This window comes from Temnothorax longispinosus, unplaced genomic scaffold, assembly GCF_030848805.1.
Source record: "Temnothorax longispinosus isolate EJ_2023e unplaced genomic scaffold, Tlon_JGU_v1 HiC_scaffold_425, whole genome shotgun sequence".
NCBI lineage: Eukaryota > Metazoa > Arthropoda > Insecta > Hymenoptera > Formicidae > Temnothorax > Temnothorax longispinosus.
Window position 1 is genome coordinate 2,712 of NW_027270259.1, and position 6,937 is coordinate 9,648.

General features: G+C 34.5%; 1 long non-coding RNA gene across 1 annotated transcript; it reads right to left on the minus strand.

Moving 5' to 3' along the window:
- Nucleotides 1-5,576: 5,576 nt before the first annotated feature.
- LOC139824539 (uncharacterized) lies at nt 5,577-6,459 on the minus strand. The gene is made up of 3 exons (XR_011735168.1): nt 6,213-6,459; nt 6,052-6,134; nt 5,577-5,739 (listed from the first exon to the last, which is right to left on the minus strand). It is a non-coding gene; the product is annotated as an uncharacterized lncRNA (long non-coding RNA).
- Between the last annotated feature and the right edge of the window lie 478 nt (nt 6,460-6,937).

Sequence of the window (6,937 nt, forward strand, 5' to 3'; positions counted from 1 at the left end):
TTTCAAGTTGTATTGAGAAAAAGGCTTAGAGTGGTTTAAAATATCTGAACTTCCGCATTTATAGATACCTTTTATTACGATTATTATTTATTATTTTACTATATGCTTACATCTTTTATTATAATTATTATTTATTATTTTACGTTTTAACGAATAAACGTATTAAATATTCTAGCCATCGACATCGATGATTCTAGCTATAGATACTCACGCGGTACTCACAGCATTTAAAAATATTGTATTTTTACAATTGCCTGCGTGATACATCTTCAGCCGAACAAGTTTAAAAACAAAACACATTTTAACAAATAATAAAGATACGATTAATGTTTAAATAAGCTTTAAATTAAAAAAAGCGCAACATGTACGACCACCGAATCAAGAGATACATGATATTGTCTCGCTCCAAGTACACTGTTGGAAAATTTGTGTTAAATATAACATAAATCACATGTCCCAACCAGTCCACTCAAATTTTTGTGTTAATTTAACATAATATGGATGTGTTAAATTGTAACACCGATACTATGTTAAAATATTTCAACAGAAAGGAAATGTAAATGTGTACAATTAACATAACTTTTATGTTAAGGTTAAAATTGTAAGATAAAATCAACACTCTTTTTCTGCAAATTTTAACACATTTAATAAATACGTTCAAATTGTGTTACTTTAACATATTTTTTAAATTATTTTGATAATTTTACATTCATAATTTGTAAAGTTTAATTAACATAGCAGGCATGTGTTAAATCATACACATGTATGTGTTGATTATTTTACACAAAAATTTTAACAAGGACCCTTTTTAACAAAACTACAAAAATTTTCCAACAGTGATATACTCGCAGTGCAAGACCGCTTCGTGTATTCTTACGCAATAGTTAAATTTGTAATAAATGATAAATATGAAGTTAATATAGGTTGTCCTTACCAATTAAATTAGTCGCGACACTATCTGTTCCAGAGTTGATCCATCCAATGTCCACAGTGCTCTGCAAATAAAAAGTATTATTAAAACCTGTGATATATATACACATAAAACATAATATATCTAGCATTTGCCTTTATTTAAAAAATAGAAAATTCCTATTGGGATTATTGGGAACTGGGAATAGAGGCGCAAGTTACGTGTGGCACGTATACGGCGACGGAGTGGCGTGGACGCATAGAAACGGCGCGGTACTGACAATGAGTATCCACCTGGGGGGTCAGTTACGGGCCCTAAGTCGGCATATTCTTTTGTTTGCGTGCAAACGAGAAAGGACAAAAGAGCATAAATTTTTTTCTACCTGCGTCTCTACCCTTTCCCAACAGGTCTACAATTTTAAGCTAATCTAGCCAAGCAGCATGACTAGCGGATACTACACAATTTGCAGCTTATTGTTAGCAGTCAGAAAGATCATCAGCACAGGCGCGCGCAAGCATTCCAACAGACAAAATCGTACCGCGTGTCGTAGGTTGAAGATGGTAAAGATGTGAAGAACGTTATTCTACCACGAGGTTAATTTTACACTCTAAAAATGACGCGCGGCTTCACATGACTTCTTAACATTTCGCGTTTATGCGTTTTTTACATTATTTTAACAATAAATATGCTGTACGCTTATTTTAAAGGCCGTTGTTATGCGTTATAATGCAAGTTAAATATACAAGATAAAATTGTAAATCGATATACACGATATTTGTAATATATGAGAATGTAATTGTCTTTATATTGATTTTTCACTGAATATACTTGAGGCCGATTAAATCTTGTAAAATACGCAGATGCTAATAGATCGTCAATGTGAGACGCAAAATCTATATTTACATGATAATTAGAAATCGGAATATTATAAGGAATAAATGCAGAGTTAACATAGATTTTACTTACCAATTAAACGAATTGCAACGCCATTTGTCCCAGAATTGATCCATCTTGTGTCCCAGCTCTTGTGTTCCGTTAATATTAACGACGAAACATTCGAGAACTAAAATCTTTGAACTTGACCCGTCGAAGAACTGCTGAGAAGTGCCGCCGTATGCCGAGAATCCTCTCCTTTTATAGGGTCCAAAAACGTTCTATAGATTTTTCAGGAAATTTCTGGTTGGTTCTATAGATGACTCGTCCTAAGCGTACCTATTCATTCCTCAGGTAGGTACATAGACTATGTACCTATCTGAGGAATGAATAGGTACCCTTAAGACGAGTCATCTATAGAACCTTTTTGGACCCTATAAAAGGAGAGGATTCGCGGCATTTCAGTTCACGAATGTTTCGTCGTTAATATTATCGGAACACAAGGGCTGGGACACAAGATGGATGAATTCTGGGACAAATGGCGTTGCAATTCGTTTAAATTTAAATGTAAAATATCCGTGCAATTGTTAATTGTTTGAGAATATTTGAATTATAGAATAAATCTTATATCGCGTTGTCATTTTTTTCAACTGTCCGACTTCAACTTACGAATTAATTTAAAATTCGACTTAGAAAGTAAGAAACACCGTCAAATTGAATTCACGGAATGCAGTGCATATTGCAAGTATAATTTTTAATTATAAAGTATATAATATGTTTGTATTGTATATAAGACGTTAAATATTTTTACTATTATTATATTATTAGTGATCATGAGAATACAAGGTCGGCCTGGCGTTCATTTCTTCGTCAAATTGTTTATTAAACTATTAAAGAATTGTTTATTAAAGAATACATTGCTCTTGGAGTACTCGAGTCAGCAGCTATATATTATATACTTTTCTGTTTATAGTTCAGTGGAACATAATCATCAGTTGAAGTGGACAATTAGCAATTTGGCTAGTCCACGCAATTAATTATTCATAACCATATTGAGATGATAATTTTTTAGCAAAACGATTTGTTTATGTTATTTCTTTAACCCGGGAACAAGAGCCTTATAATTGTTCTTTTTTTCTTTTTTTAATAAAATATTACCTGGAATGATTTTTACACCTCAGTTAAAAGCTATTGTTATTAATTACTGGAACATAATCAGTTTTAGCGATTTGACTTATTTGACTAGTCCACGCAATTAATTATTTATAACGATATTGAGATAACAGCTCTTTAGCGACACGATTTTTTTGTGTTATTTCTTTAACCCGCAAACAAGAGCCTAATTGTTTGTTTGTTTGTTTTTTAATGATGATAAATGATCATTTAGAATGATTTTTACACCTCAATTAAAAGATATTGTTATTAATTACATATTGCATATTTTTGATTGTTCTACAATTTATTAGTATTTGTGGACAATATATGTATTATAGAATTACTCAGTATTTTCTGAAAAGAGTAAGGGAACCAAAAAAATAATTTAAAAGACAAAAAAAGCACAATCATGACATTATTTCTAAAAAAAATTAAGATATTAATTAATAAAACGTTTTTTATATTACAGATTTTTTATGGAATTAAATATTTAAAACTTCGTAAAAAAATGGTTATTAGAAAAAAGAAAATATAATATTTATTTTATAGCAATTTAAAATGAGACTAGTCATTATCATATAAAGTCATTTATATTGTGTTTGCTCGTCCAGAATAATTAAAAATGATTTATTTTAAATTTATTTTCACAATTGATATTTGTTTATTATATCTATTATATGAAATATTAATTGAATTTAAATTTAACTTAATTTTGCATTTAATTTCTTGACAATACGCGTAATTAACTTTTTTTATTAAGAAATATATCAAAATTATAGAAAGGAAGAAAGAGAGTTATATCAAAAAATGCAAAGAATATATTAACCGCGTTTTAATCGAAATCGAGATTATATCTCTAACGCAAATATCAGAATTTAAATAGCATAATGTATGCAAAACAACCGAAATTAAAAACTCAATCGATGAATAAATCGATCAATAAATAAATCAATGATGGAAAAAATTAGTACAATCCGAACCGCGAACCACGAACCGACTCGCGAAATAAATCATGAACATTGATCTCACCTTAGATATCAAGTGAAATATACAGAATGAATGACGTGAGATCCAAAAGGAACGATAATTTCCGAAGCAATATATTCACGCAATAAGTATCGTAAACAATATAAAGAATTTGTCATATTCTCGCACATGTTACATTTGTCTTTATAAATTTTCACATATATCATATATTTATATAAATAACTTGTTACTTTATTATTAAATGTTTTTAAAATTATGGTTAATACGACATAAAATCTGTAATCATTAGACTATAATATGCATTTTAATATAATAGATATAAAAACTACATCAACTTTCAGATATTTCTACAAAAAAATTATTCTGCTTCGCGATAAAATATTTACTGGAACTCACGTCATTTTATTTTTTTATTTATTGATACAAAGTCAATAATAATTCTAGACGGATAGACTATAAACGATTAGGATAAAATCAGCATGTTATACATATATGTTACGCGAGAGCAGTCTCTCCGTAGATACAATAAATCAATAAATAGAGCTCTAGGATTTATTATTCAGCCTAGTCTGCTTTAGTCTATCCATTTTAGGGCAACGAATATGTGACACAAGTCGCATTTATCTGTATTATTAGATGAAAATAATACATAAAAACAACTAATATTCACAGATTCATCACCCCATAATAAAAAAAAGTCACTCACCGACCGATGCGCAACGAGCGGAGTTAGTCTGCCACGAAGCTACGATAATTCTGTAACACAAAAATGAAAGATTCAAATTAAATAGACGCTCAAAATAATGGTTAGATTCCGATAACTCTGGCGCCTTAATTTGATGATGGTTTCTGGTAGTATCTACTTTTAATGCTGAACAAAAAATTATATATAGGTCTTATAGGGCTAACTGCTCTGGTTTTCGAGATATACAGTGTTAAAGTTAAAAATAAATAATATAAATTTTTAAATAATACTTCAATTGTGTGTGTGTATAAACAGTACACACGTAAGCGAGGGAGGGGCTACCGCATCTCCCCCGAAATTGAATATATCTATGCTAAGCACAAATACTGTAATACTTCACGTAAAGAATGTACACAAGAACAAGCATATCTTTTCCACTCGAGACAAAAACGTAAAGAACGTAAGATATTTCAAGGTCTACCCTCTCTCCTCTGACTTGAATATAGGGCGAAACAAGGTTTATCATTGTCACGGTTCGTGTTTTCAACTTTTCACGCGAACCGAGGTTCACCCCCACTCCCCCCTGCTTTCGGGGGAAGTGCGGCAGCCCCTCGTAGTATATCTCGAAAACCAGAGCAGTTACCCCTATAAGACGTATATAATTTTTTGTTCAGCATTAAAAGTACTACCAGAAACCATCATCAAATTAAGGCGCCAGAGTTATCGGAATCTTGCCAAAATAATCAATGTTTCAAAAAATAATTTTTGCACACGTCTAATTCGTCTTTCAATTAGATTTATTAATATATGTATTTATTTTCTGGGAAAAATCTTTACGAGAATAAACTTTTTTTAAGTTTTTTTAGGTTTCCCTTTCTCAAATTATTTCTTACTTATCTAAGATAAATCGACCCGAATAAATGAAAAAGCTATTAATTTTAAGATAAGAATAATACTCACCCCAAAGTTGCTCCGCCGCCGGGGCCTGATGCCTCCGCCAGGCCTCCTCTCATTGTCAGACAAGGCTCTCCTCCTTGCCTTCCTCGCCATCGCGCCATCCGGGCATCCGTTGCACAGGACCACAGGACTCATAGAACCACTGTCCAATATTTCACGATCGAGAGTATACCTGTCAACACGATCGCGATACTTTATTAGTTTATTAGACAATTAGACATTAGACACTCCCGATATAAAACGATCGACGTACTACGGCGCACTTTCATTATTTCAATCCGACGCAGTTTACCGAGCTTTCTTTCTCCGCTGAACACGGCCAGCTTACTTATTACCGACGCCGCACGCCACGCGGATACAATGCGGGTCGAGTCAAAATAGTCGAATTGAAACGAAACGATCGACACATATATCACACATGACACACATGTCATCACTACGCCTCGTTATTCTAAATCACGTAATTCGCGTAATTTGTACTCACGTTAAACGCCACGATGATATCCGACGGGCGACGATTCTCGACCAAACGTTAGTCCAGCACTCCGATCGTTTTCTCACTCGAGCCTGTGTGCGATAATAGTCCATTATTCATTGAAACACAATAAACTTATTATATTCGGCGTACATTAATCCTGTATTCACCTCACTCCGATTCCCGTAGCCGCGCGAGGCGCGAGGTATGTCAGGTATGTGCCGCGCAACGTGGCCAGCGCGCTTCGGCGTGCTTCGGCCATGTTCGTGAGCAGTCGGCGCGCGACGCCAACGACGAAAATTATTCGATCGCGCACACGGGATAATTCGACAATTAAGAGAGAATTACTTAATATTCTATCTTTCTAGTGCCTGCGATCTGCGATATCATCGTGATACTCATCACGGCACATCTCGCGATGAAATAGCACTTATACGCACGGAGTCGTCGTCGCTCACTCGGCTGCTCGTCGCGCGTGCGTCGGTTCGAGCGTCGTCAGCGTCGAGACGTGAATCGTGAATGTCGTGAATGATGGTTTCTGCACACAGAACGCGGAAACGCTTGCCGCGCGGCAAGAAGCGACGCGGTAGCCAATCAACGTGTTGCTTTTCCGTAAGAACCAAAAGTTTATTGGCTACCGCGTTGCTTCTTGCCGCACGTCAAGCGTTTCCGCGTCCTGTGTGCATAAGCCATGAGGGTGCGTTCCCACTATACGCGTCACGCGTCGCGTCACGACGCCGCGTCATGAGTTATCCAATTAAAATGTTTCATTTTATGACGTCATTTCCGACAAGATCTCGCGCTGATGGAGACAATAGGTATCCTTGTCTGTGTTTCTGTTCCGTGGTCGGTACGGATACGGGACGGCTGTGTCTGAATCGACCTTTAAGGTACC